The sequence below is a fragment of the Rutidosis leptorrhynchoides genome, chromosome 8 (genome assembly GCF_046630445.1).
Source record: "Rutidosis leptorrhynchoides isolate AG116_Rl617_1_P2 chromosome 8, CSIRO_AGI_Rlap_v1, whole genome shotgun sequence".
Lineage (NCBI taxonomy): Eukaryota > Viridiplantae > Streptophyta > Magnoliopsida > Asterales > Asteraceae > Rutidosis > Rutidosis leptorrhynchoides.
The window spans coordinates 194,378,679-194,400,012 of NC_092340.1; the positions used below are offsets into that span (position 1 = coordinate 194,378,679).

Genomic DNA, 21,334 nt, shown 5'->3' on the forward strand with positions numbered 1-21,334 from the left:
GAAATTTTACTTTGTTTATCAGAAATTCTATTTTTTACATTTAAAGGCTCTATATTAAAAGGAAAAGTATATGAAGTAGACTCTATTATATTTGGAATACTGTTATTTTTAAAAGAGTTAACCTTTGGACCATTTCTTGATTCATTTGACATAAGAGGATCAGACTTGAAAACATGACTTGATAATTTAAAATTGTTTTGTGATTCCTTATTAAAAGGAAACGACACATTTACCTTTCCCATTCTTGAAAGGTCATTTGACCACTTTTTTATCTTCTGGTTACTTGAAGGGTCTTTTAAAAGGTGTTTCACTTGGGAAGAGTGTTTTTCTTTACCATGTATCCCACCCACTGTTATATGATCGGCCATTTGGGAAGATCCAGAAATATGATTTAAATTCCTTTCTTCAATTATTTCTTGAAGGCAATGGAAGCGATTAGGGTTTACCCATTGTGCTTCTTCATCATTCGATTTTAAGTGTGATCTTCTTGCTATGGCCGATTGATAACAATTATTTGCGGCCTTAGGGTTTGAGGGTTTTATCCTCACCCATTTGGTCGTTTTTTGAAATAAATTAGAGCTTGAATTACCTGTTGTCGTTTTTCGAGTTGAGTCGCTAATTTTCAGGCCGTATTTACAGGCGCCGTTGCCGGTAACCTCACGGTGGCCGCCGGCCAACGCCGTTGTCGCCATCTCCGACATCAGCCTTTTATCCTTTTGATAGCCGATGAAGTCTTCCGGTTTGATGGTGACCGGTGGTCGTCGACAGAGAGCTCTCAGGTAAGTTTTCTGATTGAGATTAAATTGGTTTGGGTTGACTGAGCTACCGTCATTTGACATGGCAGCTCAGTTTAGGTATATGATTGAAGCTTCGAACGGTTGTATGATTCAGAATCAACGAACCTTTAGCTCTGATACCATGATAACAAACAAATATGAAGATTGAAATCAGTTTTATTGAATGCTAGATATATTGAAAATGATTCTGTTACTATTGAGTTTTTTTGATACAAATGGCCATTGAAGCATTTTTATATGAAAACTAAGCTAACGGCTATTTCTATTAGAGGTTAGGCTCCAAATATCATTTTGGAACCCCTTTATTTAAAAAGGAAATATGCTTGTGATGTTAGCCGTTGCCTTCTGCTGTGTGTTCAGTTTTATGTTGCCTTGCGACCCTTTACTTATGGAAATGATGAAGTTAACTTTACTTCTGATCCAAAGTCAAACATCCACTAAAGGTAATATCTTGTCTCTACTTTCTAACACATTTTACTTTCAATTTTGTTTAGCTGCAACTGAATATGAGTGCATCATCATCAAAGCAGCTTTTCGTTTTGGTATCAAATCGATCTCCTTTCTGATTTTCGTTTTGGTACTGTATTTATTAAAGTTGCTGATTGTTGATGTATGAGGTAACAATGATGATGGAGGTTGGATTCAAAATCAGCGACATATTTGTTATGTCCCTAATTTTTGGAATTGGTTTTACTATAATGAAGATGAAAGTAGTAGTAAAGGGAAAATGATAATAAGAAAAGAAACTAATATAGAATAGTGGAAGGTACCACCGAGACATTTACCTGAGTGGTATCGCGGTGGTGTTTAACACCCTCGCCGGGTAAGAAGTCCAGGGTTCGAGCCTGGCTTCTGTATGACCAAATTAAACATGGACTGAAATAGGCTCCATTGAGGTCAGCCCAAAGGGAAGGTTTTACCGACCCGATCCGGGACTAAGGTCCGGCCCGCCTGCCCCTCGGGATGGTTTAAGGGTTCGAATCCCTGTGATCGTGGTTCGGGTTTCCTGCCCGACCGTGTGTGTGTGTGCAAATGATGACTAGGCTTCGGTCCGGACTGATGCAATCTTGCCGTTCAAAAAAAAAAAAAAAGAATAGTGGAAGGTACGAAAATACCCTCACATGCGTTGCACATGTGAGGGGTTAACGGTTAACATTAAACAGACGTTAGCATGGGGTGCCAATGGTGATAGTTAGCAAAACTCAAGTACCAACCACACAAAAATAAAAGTTTAGGTGTAACGGTGCAAAAGTGTACAAACGACAGATACCAAAGGCGTAATTTTTTCTAATTACAATAACTAGTTTATAACCCGCGATTTCGCGGGATTTAAACATGAGTTAATATTTAATAAGATAGTTATTAAAAGAAACCAATATGACAAATTACATACGATGTTTCAGTAAATTGAAATTATCTAGTCATGCAAATACACATGAACATTTAACATGATATAAATATTAAATGTCAAATAAGCAATAAAAATAATCATATCAAATACTTGTAACAACCTTGGAGGTCAACCGTGCTTTGCTGCGCGGGCAAAGAGCGGTTGACCTGCAAAATATTGACGGCTGGTGATGCATACTCTTCTGTAACTGTTTACGATACGTAACTGAACTTTTGGTCAACCCAAACAATGCCAACGCAACCAACTCAAGGTCAAATCCCCAATTGTCATGGGCAGCACACCTATATTTCTAGACAAAAATTGATTTGAAACAACGAACATAAACCACCAATTAAATCACTAAAATCAAAACTTTAAACGAAGCTTAAACACCCATTTTACCAATTAAACAACTCAAGATGCATCAATAATTCCCACATCTTTATAAGTTAAGTTAACAAACCGTTATTGTTTGAATTCTATTACACAACCATAAAATAAATAATGCATGTGTAACATACTACAACAACACAAACACATTTGGGCGGGTTGACACCGGTCATTGTCAAAATTCACCGGGTCAGGTTAGCCTGGTAGTACCTTTTGTCATACAACCAAAATATTACAATAATAATCATGATGCTTTCACTAAAATGAGTTTTGGAGCTTGTAAACATTAAAAAAATATAGACATAGCAGCCTTTTCAAAATATTTGTCCTATTTTACCTAGTCCCTGTTAGCTATGTTTTTTTTTTACCCATTTGAAAAAGTTACAACTCAAATCGATCAACCCATTATCAGAGAATGAGTTAAAACTTAAGCATGTAATTATGATATTAAAAAATCTTAATATACCAGAGCCAATGCAGTTCGCAATAACATTGCACATTTTCCTTCAAATAAAAGCACGTCCGAAACATGGAACTGAAAAGAAAAATAATTGTTACTGTAATAGAAGGATCCTATATTGTAGGAACAATGAAGAAAGATTGAATTTTATTCCTATCGAAATAGTTGATTCTATATGTAAACCGTTTTACATTAAGATATAAAGCTTACCACTTTCCCATGTTATCATATTTACAAAGATGGAAAGAAACCATAGTCCACAGATCCATCCCATCTCCACTCACATGAGGTACAAACACCATTAAACTGCTGCTCGGGTAAAAAAATAACAAAGCAGCTGAAATCAATTTTTGTAGGTATAAAACCTTATTTAAGTGTTAATGTCAGTTCAAATAGCCTACATGATATCTGCATAAGCAAAGTTACTAAAATTCCAAGACAGAATTAGTAAAAATTATAAATTCATTAATTAGAATATTTGAAGGAAAACTAATAAACATATGAATCCTCATAAGTCCGTTTCCCATTGCTCATTAGTAGTGTTTTAAAAAGTGAGCTTAGGGAAAGTTCATCGTAGTAAATCTATATCTACTGTGTGCTGTGTAAACATAGGAAAATTAATAACCATTAATCTTCATTAGTAAACCTAAGTACACAAGTTTACGAACCAAAAGCTAATGAGTGTTGGTTTATATAAGACAAGGATACAAAGAGTGAAACTTCAGTAAGTATATCAAAATACATTTCAAAAACTTATGTATATAGTTAGTACCTTTTTGTCGCTATAGAAACGAAAGCTACGATGAAGCCTTGAAACAATGACCTACATCAGATTCCACTCCAAATGAACAATCATTATCTGAATCTGGAGTTAAATAAGAAACAATTGAGATAAATCATGAAGCAGCTGGACTTTACACATATATAATGATAATAAAGATTGATCTACCAGCTTGTATGATCTACTGGTGAAAAAACGCTGTAAATATTAAGATCAATTGAGTCATAGCATTATCTAGAAGTACCAAGAAATTGTGATTATATGTTTATCCTTCTAATTTTGAAAATATATACACATAAATGAGAAGTTCGGATTTCAGTCCACTTATATCCAGTTTAACAGATGAACAATTAGCATTTCTCAAATCTCAGTTCATGCAAGATAATTTCAAAGCACACTAAGATGTTAGTATATATTAATCACCTTCACATATTAATCAACACTATGTAACCCATATTTTCTCGTAATTGCCAGTGTTGGAAGAATTCACTCTCTTTAGATATGTCAAATGAATGAGCACGTGGAAAAGTTCACACTTTTTACTAACCTCAAGAACTCGATCATCATATTTAAGTAACATTGTTAACATGCTTGTTCATATCCGGATCAGCTCTACTTTGCTATCTATTATAAAAAAACAATAATATAAGCACAACACAACAGTAACTAACAAAAGTTATTGAAACACAACACAATCAATATACGGAATAAGAAATTTAGATATAAAAGAATAATGTATCTGAGTCTTTTGTGAGTAAAAGTTTAGAAATTCATCTCATCTCTTTCACGATCTCTAAGTTTTTGTAGTCTTCGAGTCCCGAGTTCATCATCACCCACTTATACTGCATGTTAAACTAAAATGGGCAATCTACAATTATAGTTATATATAATGATGATTTGCACTCCACAATAACAAATTCACAAACACTCTAAACCCTAAAATCTGCCTTCCATTGCTTGCGAGTATAAATCATAATCACGAGCAATCAAAACATTATATTCAACTGTGATTAATTTTTAACTCAAATAACAACGTATTATTAATACTAACTTACAACATGCACACATGGATAAGAATTTTTAAAAACAATTTCAATTCACGATGGTGTTAGTTTTGTTCAATCTATTTATCCTAACATATATCAATTCAATGACTGGAATGTAAAACCTGCAACCTAATTAATCATAAAGATTTCAGGTAATTTTAAACCCTAATACAAGATTATTAAGTAAAAAAAAAAAAAAATCAAAACCCCTAATTTATTCTTGAAATTTATAAATACTTACGGTGAATTCAAGGATCCAAAGAAAAAAAATCCAATAATCATTCATTTGAATAAAAAAAAAACCCAATCAAAAAACCCTGATTTAATCATGAGATTTTTACATACTTACATTGATTTCCTGAATGCAAGGATATGGATACATCGTAGGCAATCATGTAGTGATATATGAAAGCGTGATTTATATAGAACGGTTGATAATCGGTTTTAGGGGACACGATCTAATTACGGTTTTTGATGTTCCCATTGAAATCGGATTATGAACTGGCACCGTAAAAAAAAACTCTTTGAACAATTAGGGCTAAAGGGTAATTAGGCAGACTAACTGCCGAGCTAAATCCTTAATGACGCCATAAGTATTTTAAATGGCTGAGATTAAATGTTTGAAAAGTCATCTAAGGGATGTGATTTTGCCAAGTAGACTTTTTACATATTTAATGACAACATAAAAGTTTTCTAATTAAAGGCATAATGGTTGCATAAAAGTAGCATCAGGAATGCTGGAAACAACAGTCCTGTGAAGTTTTCCGTTCAGCGTTCTCCGCTGTACAGGCTGCTCCGTCATGCGTAAGCCCTGAAGGCCGCCTAGCGCGTAAGCCCTGTCCGGAGAACGCCACCTTCAGCGTAAATTTCGAATCACAAGTAACAGAACGTATCATCATCTGACACGTGTCCCCAAGCAATCTGGTGGATCTGACACTATAAATAGACCCCTTGGGTCGTCATTTTACACGGTTCAGATATTCTGATAACTTTGAGAGCTGAGACTTCACTTCTCTTTCTCTCTCTACTTTCTCTCACTAGAAGTCATCCGGCTAGCACTCTTACGCTCTACGGACGACAGATTGATTAAGCCACCCCACAAGTTTCTACACTTGTGAACCGGGTCTGCAGGGATTATTTCCTAAGGGTAAAAATCAATCGGCAACACTCCGCCCTCCTAAAGCTAGATTACTTCTAGTATCTTGTTGACACACTAAGCCTTACCTCATAAGGAAATAGGTGTTAACAATGGCGCCATCCACTAATGCAAAGAACACACGAAACGGAAAAGGAACAAAAACAACTGAAGCTCCATTTGTACTTGAAGCAGTCAACAATCCATCAACTGACGACATGATAACTGTTGAAGATGTACCCGTTCAGCCACTAGATGGTACGATTGAAGAAACAGTTGCTGAAACTGCAGAAAGGCTTAAACATTTGGCAACTAATTCAGAGAAAAGGCCAGTAATCGAAGAAACAACAACCAAAAATGCAGAAAGACTTCCAAATTTTGTTACTTTTCCAGAGCGACGACCATTGATGCAACCACGGCGATGTCCATCATTTATACCTTTTCGGCGGATGGCGGATGGCAAAGACAAGCAAATAATGAAAATGCAATCTATATCAAAATACAAGTTATCCAGGCTACTCGACAAGCTGGGCAGTCTTATTGATGATTCTGGGGATGATAACGACCTATGATAATAACGACTCTGATGATGAAATTGACAAAGATGAGTTCATGTCAGAGAAGCATGCAGTGTTGCTTTTAAATGATATTCTTAAGCAGACAGCCCCGACAAAATATAAGCAACGCTTAGCGCAGCCCGCCGTCCGTGCTGTGGCCGTGGACAATTTCTTTGCCCTCATTACTGGAGAGCAAGCCACCAAGCCACCAGCCATGGCAGAATCTACACAGTGTTTCATTGATCGAATTGCTAATTATCCATTGCCCATAAATCTTGCTATACCAACAATTGGAGTTTATGATGGCACAACGGATCCGGAAGATTTTCTGACTATGTTTGAAGGTGTTATGAGGTTGCAGCATTGGGAGGATGAAACTGCGTGCCATATGTTTCCTATGGTACTGCAGAAAATGGCACGCGAATGGTTTGCTAGTTTGCCGCCAAGGAGTATTACTAGTTTTCTTGATTTGAGAGCAAAATTTGTGATGCAATACCAAAATCTACGGAGCTGTACTCTGACACATCTTGATGCACACGAGATCACAATGCATCATAACGAATCTTTGAGCAATTTTATGAAGCGTTATACACTTGAAGCACAGAAGATCCCTGATTGTCCAGAATCACAGCTTGTATCTGGTTTCATTTTCTGTCTGGACCAGCGGCGGTTTAGTGCACTTGTTCATGCATTATGGTATGACTTGCCAAAAACATTGCATCAGGCGTTGGAGGTTGCACAGAGGCATGTTCGAGCTGGTGAGCGTGGGTTGAACAAGTTTGATATTGGCAGCAGTAGCAAGCCGCACAACGGAGGACGGTATTTTGACAGAAATCAGAGAAGGAATGACAATTCAAATGGAGGATGGAGAGGAAACAATCACCCTAATGATTTCCACCACAACAGAAGGCCAATAGAAAGGCACCAGTTAATAATGGCGCTTACCAAAACTCCGAAAGAGATCCTCTTCACTGAACCAATTCGGACCACTTTCAATGCTCCAGCACCTATGGAAGAAAGGGAGGGTCCAAAGAGTGAGTTGTGGTGCGATTTTCATGAGGCTTGGGGCCATGATACGGACAATTGTAAATCTTTGATGAGAGAAATCATAGCGAAAATCAAGGCAGGAGAACTGAATCATTTGTTGCCTGGCAAACAGTACAGGAGGAATGATCCTCGCAGGAAATTTGCGTGGCAAAGGAATGATGGTAACAGAGGACGCCGTGAAGAGAACGGAAGAGAGCATAATGGTGGAAGAGATAATCGGAACCAACCGCAGTACGGAGACCGGATCACAGAGCGCGAGACAACTCCAGAAGTTGTAATCAGGATGGTTTGGATCAACGACAGTCATTATGAAGAAGGTGAATCATCAAACAGCAATTTGGACAGCTGGAGATATGCTCCAATTATCTTTCAGCCAATTCAGAATTGGGCGTTGTCCGTCCAACTAGTTATCATTTCAGCAGAGATAGCAAATAAGTTTGTCAACTGTATCTACACAGATACGGGAAGCGAAGCTGACATCATTTACTGGCATTGCTTGAAGACTTTTCCAAGACATGTGCAGAGCAGAGCTAGGCAAACGAGGTTGAAAGTTTCTGGATTAACGGGAGCACCGGTAAATGCCATGGGGCAGATTCGTTTGGAAGTTGTTATGGGCACATTCTCATTGTTGAGAACAGAAACAATCGATTTCACAATCATAGATGGAAATTCTCGATTTAATGTCCTTTTTGGAAGGGCAGCGTTGGCTAAATTCGGAGCGATAACATCGACAGCTCATGCAGAGATCAGGTTCCCAACTCCTAACGGAGTAGCCGCCATATGTTCACAGTATGTGGCACCGGCTAGGGAGAGATCGACATTTGTGAACTTACCAGAAGGCAACGTAAACTGGAGAAAGCATGATCGGTTGTTTAGTGATGATGAAGTTCAGGAGTTTTTCATTCCATAATCAAGTGTGTAGGCCGGATAGCGCTGGGCACTCGGCTTGTGAAGAAGCAAATCTCAGCATGTTATCAAGAACAAAAGTTTATTATCAGAGCAGTTTTTTAGCATTTTTATGAAGACATTGCCTTTTACAATCATTGTATTCATGCCAAAATACACATGTTTGGCATTTGAAGAACATATTTTCGCATTATATGAAGAGCAACGTTTATCAATTTACTGTGAACCATTGTGGTTATTTTACAGTGCCTATGATAGCAATTGCATACATTAAACATTCATGGCGTACTAATTAGGCTTGATCCACCTAAACTCGTCATCAATCGTTTATGTACTGCACAGTATCGAACAATAAATTTTATATTTTTCTTAAACAAAGTGCTGCCCGTGACAAATGTAAAACATTACATTTATAACCTGCCCACAGAAGGAGTGTATTTTTAAAATACCTCCGATGGCGAAAGCTTTTGTGCCGGACAGTAAAGGCACAAGGGATCGGCTAGAAAACGTTTAAGTTTTACTAGAACGCACCGAGGCATAATACAAAACTCAGATACTTGTCATGACAAACATTATAAAAAACTTATTTCACAGAACGAAGTTCTATATTTTATATAAAGACAACAATATTTAGCAATTCTTCCTCATATACTTTATGACAGAAGGCGTAAGACGGAGAGTCTATTGATTTATAATCATTTTTCTAAAAACACTTCATAATTCTTCCTCATTAATTTTATGACGGAAAGCGTGTAACAGAATTCAGACATCATATCAATTTAGCAAAACTTAATACTACAAGGAGTCTACATATGAATTACCTTATACACTTTTTCAAAATGATTTGCTCAATTATACACTGCACAATTGTGTATAGAAATTTTATGCTCGGGTGCATAATCGATTGGTTTTAAAGCATTAAGCATCAAAATATTTGCAACAAGCATGTAAACACACATAGTCATCACAATAAAGTTAGTATGTATATAATGTCAAGGTCAGAAGGAAATTTATTACAAAACATTGTTTGACATTTTTACAAAAATCAATCAAATTTCACGCTAAGCACATCTTGAGCAGATGAATCTTCTTTGCTGCATGCTTCATCATAAACGTTTATCTTCAAATTTATCAATTTGTCTTTAGTCTCACCAACCTTTTCCTGAGTACCAGGGGGCATAAGTTTGGTAATAGCAGCAGAAGGGATTTGGTTGGGAGCAAGGCGTTTAAACAGCTTGCCGGTCACATTAGCAATAGCATGGGTGCGGACAGCATCAACATAATCATTGTAGGGATTCGCCACAAGACTGGATCCAAGCACCTTAGCTATCAGACCTGGTATACCCTTCTTAAGCTCAGCAAAATTACCTTCGCCTTTCTCCGCTCTCCGGAGAAGCTCAGCAGACTTTTCCCTCTCTGCATTCAGCTGCTTCTCCAGCTCACCCACTTTCACCTGCTCCTCTTCAAGTTTTTTCTTCTCAGCATCCCTTTCCCCTTGCAGAACAACAGCGACATCTTGAGCACTTTTTAGCTCAACTTCTCTAGCCTTTATTATTTTCTGCGCATCACTTAAGGCACGCTCAGCATCAGCAGCTCTTTTACGAGCATTTGCACCTTCAGTTATGTCTTTACTGGCTATAGCAAGAATAGACTCTTGATGCTTCTGCAGTTGCAGCACAGAGTCCAGATGATTAGTTAGCAGTACATGAGCTGCCATAGTTGATTCTCTGAGTTGATCAGAGCGGAGAGCAGTGAATTGGGGTTTCAGCTCAGGGATAACACAACCCTGTACAAGAAAAAAAAAATTATGAGTAATTTCAGGCAACTCACATCAATAAATTACAAACATATACATGCAGAAGGTCTTATCATTCATACCTGAAGAAGAGTTGCAAATTCTTTATCCTTGGTAGCAGGGTTTGTAATGATGGCCTGCAATGCCCTCACATGAGCAGGAAGAGTTGGCTCTTGAACATTGGAGGATGTGATAGCTGGGTTAGTGATATTAGGAGGAGAAGAATGATAAGCAGAGTTGCCTTCTGGCCCATCTTCATGAAATTCAGATTCCTCGAATGGAGTAAAGTTTGGATCAGGAGTTTTCAGGCCCTTCTCTCCTTCACTTTCAAGATTTTCCTCCGGCACCCGTTCACCGCCCTCCGTAGCCTTCCCTTGGCTATCATTCGACTCTGCTAAAATCATTAACAAGAACAAATTAGCATTATGAACAAACATAACGGTTGTAAGCAAAAACATGTGCATTTTCAAGAAAGCACAGAATGGACATACTTCTCCCGCGTTTCTGCTTTTTGCCCTCCTCTGTACTCTTCGCCCTTTTAGAGCCTATGCTCTTCTTTCTTGTCTTTTGGGTTGGAGGAGGAGGAGTGGGGTTAGTTTCACCCGTGATATCAACTGACCCTGATGTTTGTTGATCAGCGGTGGTGGTATCATCCGCTGTCCGCTCAGTGTCTGTATGATCAGACCCGGATTCACTGTCTGAGCTGCTCACAGCAATTTCTTCTCCCTTTTTAGCAGCAGCAGCATTAGCAGCAGCTTTAGCTTCAGCCGCAACTCTCTCCGCCTCTAGCTCTTCAGCAGTTTTGTCACGAGCAGTGATCTCTACATCATCATCAAGATCAACGGATGACAGAGCAGAACGAACCTGCATCACGGCGTTGGCTGCAAAAATAACACATGAACAGAAATATAAGTAAACATGACAAACAATAGACACAAATATATATATATATATATATATATATATATATATATATATATATATATATATATATATATATATATATATATATATAATAGGATGATCATATCACATCCTACCCTAGTTTTTCTCACGAAGTACTGGCACAGAATTGCTTGGCCATTCTTGACTCACTTTGCACAGCACAAGAATTCCCTCATACCTTTCGTATGATCTGGGCGGAAGGCGGAGCTCTTTCAAGCTATTTACTATCCGCTGCTCTGCGGGAGAAATCTTAACACCCTTTCCTATGCCAGCATCAATAGCACCCCATTCCCGGACAACGGAATATTCCTCCGGAATAACAGTTTCATCAACAAAGAAAAATGGACTTTTCCAGTCCTTCAAGTTTGAAACTCTATTCGTACCAACAAAATGAGTATTTTTCTTACTATCAATAGTAAGCCAGCAGTCACTAATTGTGCGAATTCTAAACAAAGAGATAAAAACTTTAATGCGAGGCTTTATATTAATAGCATTGCAGTACATTTCAAAAAGAATGATTTTTTGAAGGCCATGGGGATGCATCTGACTAAGACAGGCCCTATAATATCTAAGAAGGCGAAGAAGAAAGTTAGTAAGGGGAACACGGAGGTTGCCGTGGGTAATTTGTAAAGCGTATAAAGTAATTTTCCCCTCGGGAGGGTTGTCAGCAGTTTGTTTGTTGGTAGAAAGAACAGGGTTATATTGATTGAGATGGCGGAAGGCAATCTTTAAGCCATCTAAATATTCACTTGTCAATGATGAAGCCATCGTGCTAACTTCTGGAATGTCAGCGGTATTTGACGAAGAAGGCTTAGCGTGCTCTTGGCCAGTACTCCGTGTAGAAGCCATGATAATACAGTAAAAGATATCAATAAGCAGAAAATAGCAGTAAGATGAAGTGTACTGACCTTGGAAGACGGTAAACCTTAAAAAGTTGAAGATAGAAGAAGGCGATGAAGATTTGGGGGAGAAATATGCTTTTTAGATCTTGGCAAAAGTAAAAAAGTGATGGTAACAGGGTTATGACGGTTTTTATAGGATTTCATTGATGCAATTTTTATGGCCATGATTAAGACACGTGTAGGGGTGAGTTTGAACGTGGGGTACGAAATAACACTTTTTACAGCTGGAGGCGCGTGGATGATCTCAGCCGTAAAAAATTAATCATAACAGCGTCAGTAAAATTCGTCTGCATTTAATTCCTAAAATGTTTTCCCCGATGCAAGTGGGCAATGAACAGGCTAGTTTGGCATGCGTTTTCAAAAGTTTAACGACTTAATCATTCTTCAAATGCTTAAGTCATTAAACTGGGGGGACTTAATGGTGTGTCCTATCGTATACACACATAAAAGGCATAATGGTTGCATAAAAGTAGCATCAGGAAGGCTGGAAACAACAGTTCTGTGAAGTTTTCCGTTCAGCGTTCTCCGCTGTACAGGCTGCTCCGTCATGCGTAAGCCCTGAAGGCCGCCTAGCGCGTAAGCCCTGGCCGGAGAACACCACCTTTAGCGTAAATTTCGGATCACAAGTAACAGAACGTATCATCATCTGACACGTGTCCCCAAGCAATCTGGTGGATCTGACACTATAAATAGACCCCTTGGGTCGTCATTTAACACGGTTCAGATATTCTGATAACTTTGAGAGCTGAGACTTCACTTCTCTTTCTCTCTCTACTTTCTCTCACTAGAAGTCATCCGGCTAGCACTCTTACGCTCTACGGACGACAGATTGATTAAGCCACCCCACAAGTTTCTACACTTGTGAACCGGGTCTGCAGGGATTATTTCCCAAGGGTAAAAATCAATCGGCAACACTCCGCCCTCCTAAAGCTAGATTACTTCTAGTATCTTGTTGACACACTAAGTCTTACCTCATAAGGAAATAGGTCTTAACAATAAGAGAGATGAAGCAGACTAAATAACCCATTAACAAAATATATGAGTATTTTTAGGAGTGGTTACATACACGAATAACTTACTGATCGGTTTTCTCACATAATTGCAGTTATCCCACCCAAAATGTATCATTCAAAAGATTTCGGTTTACAAAAATCTCATCCACGAGATTAATATTGAATTATGTGAAAAGAGCCTGATAGATGTGAATTTACCTAATAGTCATATTTCACATTATCACATATTATAACAGCCTCCATATCTTAATCTCTCCCAAATGGCTGCAGTAGGGGATTTTGCCCCATTGAGTCTCTTGACAAGTGAAAGATCGGATTGGAAAGTTCGTGTCAAGGTAATTGTTAACTGGAAGAAGACCTATTATAAATTCATCATGATTAATTCTTTTATAATATTTTTGTGAATTTCCTTCTATTAATTTATTAGGACTGTCTACTACAACTAGAAATATCATTTATATGTTTCATGTTAATATCTGTAGATTTTGTAGGTCGTCTTGTGGAGATGAACCCATTGCGTGTGAAGAAGGAGAAGGGCGTCGACACAATTGTGTTCATTCTACATGATAATCGGTATCTCTTTTAACTTAAAACTATATGTGAAACATAGAGTTGCTTGTTTTCGTAACAATAAAGTTGCTTGTTTTGGTAACCATTTGTTTGATTTCATATCTAACCATACAAACAATTCTGAACTTATAATAAGGGGATGATTCTCAGACACTGTTTTTTGATCCTCACACATCAATTTACTTGAACTCCTCCCTAATAATAGGGTAAAAGGGTGTGTGAGGATCAAAAAACAGTGTGTGAGAACCAATTTACTTGTGGAGGCGTATGGATGCATCCTAGGCTTTGTTATGATAGGATATGATTTGTGTAGAGCGGATGTGTGATTTAGTGCCATACACACCTTCTAAATAAGGGAACCACCTGGAGTCATGACTAGTGTGTTTTGCGCGATATGTGATATTATTTGGCACCGTGGGTGCGATTGTTATATTATTGGCACATGTGGTGTGCAGTTTGGATATTTTGATTTTAGGTGTACTCGGTATAAAATATCCCAACCCCTCGTTGCTTCAGCCATATTTCATTTCTTACTCTGGTGTTGTGGTGGTATTCGAAGGAGATTTTTTAAATAAGTATAATGTTATTTAATTCCTTCTGTTCTTATACTTTAAAATATTTATTATTACTGTTTATACCTGTCAACATCCATTTTTCTTTTTCTGCGGCAGGTAATCAGGGTCATATGGGATGAGTGCGAGAGCTTATGGACTGGAAAATGCCTTAGAGACTACCCTTATTAATAATTATCCAGACTTATGTTATGTTTTGGAGATTTTAAGTTTTATAAAAGATTTTATCTTTGTGGTTGGTTTAGACATTGTCAGATGATATTGTTAGACTATTATGGTTTTAATTATCTAGTAATAAATGTGACTTTCCATTTCATTTTTGAAATGGGTTGTTACAACTAATGGTATCAGAGCTTAGGTTCCCTCCTGTAGCTGCCCTTAGGTTTAGAGCAACTAATGGTATAGAGCATCAAAGGGCTAGTGGTTTGTTACAACAACTAGATATTCCCGTGTGGAAGTGAGATGACATTACGATGGATTTGGTGACAGGCTTACCAAAAACGTTGAGAAAGAATGATGCGATCTGGGTTGTGGTGGATCGACTTACAAAATCTGCTTACTTTTTAGCTATTCGTGAGACTTACTCTGCTAGTCAGTTGGCCGAAATTTTTCAGAAGGAGATTGTTAGACTTCATGGCACCCCGTTGTCAATTGTTTCGGATATAGATCCGTGTTTTACCTCACAATTTTGGAAAGGGTTTCAAAAGGATTTTGGAACAAAGTTGAAATATAGCACTGCATGTCACCCGCAGAATGATGGTCAATCAGAGAGGACTGATATGGCCAAAACGGACGGTTTTATTTGTGCGGTGTCGTTAGGTCGCAACACGTCAGAATCAACCACCAAGGGGGTACTGTTTTAAATTTATATTTAGCGGGACATAAATCGTACTACTCCTTATTATGAGTAAGGGAAGTATGACCTAGGGTCGTATTTTTAAGATATCAGTAGAATCAAACCTATATTTAAAGCTTAAGATAGTTATAAAGGAGTAGTGGGTACCTAATTTTGAGTTTTTCTAGTTTATAAGATAGATAAAGTAAATGCAATAAAATTCGTAATTCAGATAGGGTTAAAAAAGTGCATACTATGATTTCATCAGTTATTCTCCCGAGACTATGGAATGCTAGCTCATGAATAGGTAGAGGCATTGTATTCATTACACTGGTCCTAAACGCCCCTGTCGTAAGACATGTCACTGGGTAATGCGATAGCCTTGATGATTCTGAATAGACAGCAACGTCCCTTACCCCCGACGCCCGTGCAGTCAGACTACAGGCATACACGTTCAGACGGCTCATCCAATTGAGCGACTCGGTTGGGTGACGTATTAATATTCCACAAAGGTCTAAACTTTCTTAAGCATAATAGAATACAGGGTTTACCATATTCGAGAGACGTGATGTGTTTCAATGCTTTCGTTAATGATTGGGTTTAAAAGATAGTTAGGCCCTTTAAAAAGAGTTCAACCATAAAGAACACCATGGCCAAGTCCAGTTGACTTCCATGAACACGTTCGATTATCCTAACGGTCCAATCCTTTATGTGTTTAAACAAACAGTTCATGAATTAACTAAGAATCCCTCAAGCGAGGTGCAATGCTTGAGACCACGTTCTGGTGCAGTGTACTGATCAACACTGACCGGGTTCCATGGCCTTACTTAGCAGAGGTACAGCTTACAACAACCGTTATGCTTCAGCATGCACATACGAAGTTTATATGCTTGGTGACTACACTAGCATGGTCTGGGACCGACAATGTACTAGGGGTCTAGTTAGATGTTTCACCACGAAAGATTCCTCAGTCGGAATCCAAATCTTGATAGACTTACTACAACCGGTGTGCCTCAGTCGATCTTACGTTGTATCCGATAAACTTCTCTTACCAAGGGGTGACACAGATAGTGTACTCTGAATCGGGGTTCACGACTTCCCAATAACAGAGCCAATAACTACGTTCTATTAGTTAGAAAAGCGATTGAGTTTAAAGCATAATCGGAAAGCATTTCAACAACATACGTAAACCATAACATTATTTCCGCATTATAACTGGTTATATCATAACATACACTAAAGATAAATACTCACTAATCATGGCAACAACATCACAGAACATAATGATAAAAGACATTATAATAAGATAAAGGATAGAAGTACCAGTAGATTAAACGAGTTCCGAATACAAAAGTGACAATTTCAAACTCCAGACCGCTCCTAATACAATCATCGGCGTTCTTCTCCGGGTACTAGATTTCCCGGACGGAGTCGAAGACCTTGAAAGTATGACTAATATTGTACAAGAGAGAGAAAGAAGTGAATTGAAGTGTGTGTTGGAATGAATGACAAAGACCCTTTAAATAAGCATGAAATTTGCCTGCAAACTGCTGGCAGGCTGTTTGGCAAGCCGTTTGCAGGGGTCGTTTGCCAGGCCAGCCCGTTTAACGTGCTCGTTTGATCTGGGCGTATGGCAGGCCGTTTGCCATACTGGCAGGCCGATTGGCAGCCCGTTTGGAAAGCCGTTTGGCTTGCTGATTCGCTGGATCGTAACTTGATTTCTTGTCTTTCACCGTTTTCGCTCTAGAATCGTCGTTTTAGCTCCGATTCTCTTGATTCTTTTTGCACTGTCTTCGTAATTAGTTGCTCTTCAATTCTAACCGACGAAGCGGGTATTTTGCCGATAAAGTTCGAATCTTTTTTGTTTTTGGGCCTTAATACCGGGGTAAAAACGTGACTTTTTAGCCGATATCAAGGACCATCCAGACCATAGAAGATATGTTAAGGGCTTGTGCCTTAGAGTGGACCGGGAGTTGGGACGATTATCTTTGCTTGGTTAAATTTGCTTATAATAACAGTTGTCACGCTAGTATCGACATGGCACCCTACGAGATGTTGCATGGGCGGAAATGCAGAGCTCCAATTTGTTGGAACGCACCCGGTGAGAAGGTTATTGAAGGTCCCGAGTTAGTCCGAGTTACTAATGAGAAAGTTGAATTAGCGAAAGAGAAGTTGAAGGAGGCCCGCACACGTCAGAAGAGTTATGCTGATAAGCATCGACGAGCTCTCGAGTTTCAAGTCGGTGAACATGTATTTCTTAAAGTTTCTCCATGTAAGGGCGTTCGACGTTTTGACCTTAAAGGAAAACTTAGTCCGAGATTCATTGGTCCTTTTGAGATTTTGGAAAGAGTTGGAGAGGTATCGTATCGTTTGGCGTTACCCCCGGCATTGTCTCATGTGCATAATGTGTTTCATGTGTCTTGTTTACGAGGCTACAACTACTCTCCACTCCATGTGGTGCAATATCCACTACATAAGATTCGTGAAGATCTCTCGTGTGAAGAAGAGGCTAAGGGAATTCTAGCTCGCGAGGAACGAGTACTACGACATAAAACGATCCCTTATGTTAAAGTCATGTGGAAGAATCACCCGAAACGGGAAGCCACTCGGGAATTTGAGGAGTCTATTCGTGAGCGATACCCCTCGCTATTTGCTTGAAGGTTAGAAATCTATTTCGTTGATTCCGGTTTCTAATTTCTTTGATTTCGGGGACGAAATCATTCTTTTATTGGAATATGTTATAATGACCGAAAATATAAGTTGGGATATATAGAGTTTAATATTATTGATTTCGGGGACGAAATCATTTTAAGTGGGATGTGTTATAATAACCCTAAAAAAATAAAATAAAAATTATTAATATATCAATTTAAATATTAAGTACGTAATAATATTAGTAATATTAACTATAACAATTAAGTACCACTACAACAAATTTGCTAATTAACCACCATAAATTTACACACTTTTAAAAAGTGTATAATTTTTTGTTAAATTCCTCACACTTGTAAATGTGTGTAAATGTATTACATTTATAAGTGTAGAGTATCGTTATAGTCTCACACATAAAAGTGTAGAGAAAAAAGTTCACACTAATTTGTGTATATAATCATAAATATAATCACACTTAAGAGTGTTAAGTTAATTTTGTCGTACTTGATTTGTTCACGCTCCCCCTTGTGTGAAGAAATGAGTTGTAACAAATTTACTCACATTTTTAAATGTGATTAAATTTGTGTTTGTACACACTAATAAGTGTGAACAAACTTTTACTACGATTTTAAGTGTGAAATTTAAATAACATTCAACATTTATAAATGTAGCAAACTTATAGATATTTATAAGTGTGAGGAATTTGACAAAAAGCTTACTTTTTTACAAGTGTGTAAAAATATGCGTGAATAATTGATAAATTTGTTGTAGTGTACACAATAATATTAGTAATATTAATTATAACAATTAACGTGTAAAAGTGGTCAATGAAAATGAGTTGGATAATATTTAGCATTTGAAAATGAGTTGGATAATATTTAGCATTTAATATGTAATACTAATCAACAGATACATAAGGAAAAGATATTTGATAATTACTAATATGATGGAAAGTGGATGTGGGCTACAACTAGCATCCATAGTCATCGACAATTCTATTTAAACGATTGGTTAGTTAATATATATATATATATATATATATATATATATATATATATATATATATATATATATATATATATATATGTCATGGGTTCTTTCAGTTCATTTTAAAATCCTTACAAAAATTCAATTGATAACACACAGGAATAGAGGGCAGGAGGCCTAGTGTCTAATAAGAAGTTTTGTATACGAGTCGGTTCAAGACGATTTTTTTCTTCAAAGGTATACCTAAACTTGTACAATGATAATATATATCTTGCAATTATATATGTCTTTTCGTTCGAGTACGGAGTTAGTTCGCCGTATCACAATTTATTAACTAAACACCATTTTTTCGGGTCTTAAAATGAGTCGGTAAGTGAATACTCTAAATTTTATTATAGGGATATTCCACATAATGAACTGGAATTCATGGTCTGAATATATGTCAGTTAAACCTCAAACCTCAAATATAGTGATACTCTATTTAATAAATGGGTTGGTTAAACCTCAAATTATACTAATATATGTATCACATGATATATATGTCCTTAGATTTTTAGTATTGAATGGGTTAGCACAAAAATATTTTCTTACTCGAATAATAATTAGTTGAACATATATTTTTCAAAAACGATCATATGAGTAATCTTTAAGTAGAAATGAAAGAATTAAAAGAATAAAATCAATGACACTCTATTTTTTTTTTAGCTGTACGTCTAAATTCGTTAAAAATGATGAAACTAAATTTGTTTTAATTTCACTTCCATCCCTATCCCAAGTATAATTGCTTTACAAAAATAAATTAAAAGAATGTCTTTTCGTTATTCACTATTTGACTCCTGATCTTTGAGTTTTACAAAAATAATAAATAAATGGATTCATTAATTTTGGTACTTACACCTAGTGTCTTGTTTTAACGAACTAATAATAAGCTTTGAATGTTGATTTAAGTTTTGTCACTTCATAAAAGAATATAAAATTTATAATTGACTAATAACAAAGATATAAGTTTTGTCACTTCTGGGATGCTCCTCTTGTGGCGGGTGCAAGTGTTGGTTGGTGAAAGTTGATGAGCATGAGGGACACTATTCGTTCTCAATTTGTATGCATCATTGGTGACGGTTCAAGTATATCAGCATGGTTCGATATTTGGTCTGACTATGGACCACTATCTTCAGTTATCTCGAGTAGAGATATCCATAGAGCTGGTCTTCTTCGTGAGGCTTCGGTTCGTGATATTATGTCTAATGAAGGTTGTTGTTGGCCTGCTTCTTGGTACCAATCTTACCCAAGTTTGCTAAATATATCTTTGCCCGCTCTTGCTAATCGTCCTGATATTATTAAGTGGCGGGATTATTTTGGTAGATTGCAAGATTTTTCTGTTTCGGTGGTATGGGACACTATATGTTCCAGAGCTCCTCAAGTGCCTTGGTACGACATAGTTTTGTATACCCATTGCATTCCACGTCACTCATTTCTTGTTTGGCTTTTAATGGGGGAAAATCTCAAGACTCAAGATCGTTTGAAAAGTTGGGATATTAGTAGCAGAAGTAATGACTCTCAAGACTCAAGACTCAATAACTTTTCATTTAGATATCGAATAGTTTCGATGAACGGATTAAAAGATATGATCAACTGAATTATGATTGACGTTAATTGAAATTGCTTTTGAATCTGCAATTAAGATTTAAATAACTTGTTTACGAGATTGATAAATTGGATTATTGAATATTACCAACCGAGTAAATGAATCCTTATATAAGGTACATCTCGTTTTGTTAAACAACTGTCCAAAATTGACTTTTTGAAACGACTTTGGATAACTTTTGTATGTTGATCTCGAGCATTAGGATTGTGATACACTATGACCTGACCTAGCTTGATAGACATTTATTGACCAACATATGTTCTCTAGGTTGAGATCTACAGTTATTTGATAATCCGAGTTTCGGTCATATTTTGGTGAACGACTTTATATGTTGCTAAGGTGAGTTTCATTTGCTCCCTTTTTAATTGCTTTTGCAATCTATATTTTTGGGCTGAGAATACATGCACTTTATTTTAAACACAATGGATACAAGTACATACTAAATTCTACACTGAGATTGAACCGAAAATGTAACGACCCGACCAAAACCGTTATTGACGGCGCCGTTAACTTAGGTCCCGTTGCGTGGTCGTAGTCCCTATATGAGACTCGTTTGACCAAAATTATGTCGCATTCATTTGAAAGGTACAAGACTTGCAAGTTTAGTTTACAAAACCGTTCGACAACAAGTCTAAGTTTACAAAAGTCATAAAGTATAAATGAAATAACTTGCGACATAATTAGTTTAAAAACACAGTTGCTATAAATAGCGTAAGTATGTAAACAAAAGTTTGAATCCAAAGGTGCTATCACTAGCGTATGTATGTATGTATGTATCTTGACTCCAAGCAAATAATCAGAGTGTATGCATGTATGCTTGACCCCAAGCAAGTATGAGTGTACGCGGAAGCATGTATCAAATAGCCAAGTATGAACCTGAGAAACATATAGAAAACTGTCAACGAAAAA

At 37.2% G+C, this 21,334-nt stretch overlaps 2 long non-coding RNA genes across 3 annotated transcripts; one reads left to right on the plus strand and one right to left on the minus strand.

Moving 5' to 3' along the window:
• Positions 1-2,248: 2,248 nt before the first annotated feature.
• On the minus strand, positions 2,249-5,445 carry LOC139864849 (uncharacterized). 2 transcript variants are annotated; one of them, XR_011764517.1, is made up of 6 exons: positions 5,214-5,445; positions 4,366-4,660; positions 3,810-3,902; positions 3,248-3,346; positions 3,044-3,112; positions 2,249-2,497 (listed from the first exon to the last, which is right to left on the minus strand). It is a non-coding gene; the product is annotated as an uncharacterized lncRNA (long non-coding RNA). The 2 variants fall into 2 exon arrangements; XR_011764516.1 differs by having other exon boundaries at positions 4,366-4,672.
• A 7,957-nt stretch (positions 5,446-13,402) lies between these two features.
• On the plus strand, positions 13,403-19,803 carry LOC139862372 (uncharacterized). Its single transcript, XR_011764165.1, has 3 exons — positions 13,403-13,499; positions 13,647-13,737; positions 18,940-19,803. It is a non-coding gene; the product is annotated as an uncharacterized lncRNA (long non-coding RNA).
• The last annotated feature ends 1,531 nt before the right edge of the window (positions 19,804-21,334 follow it).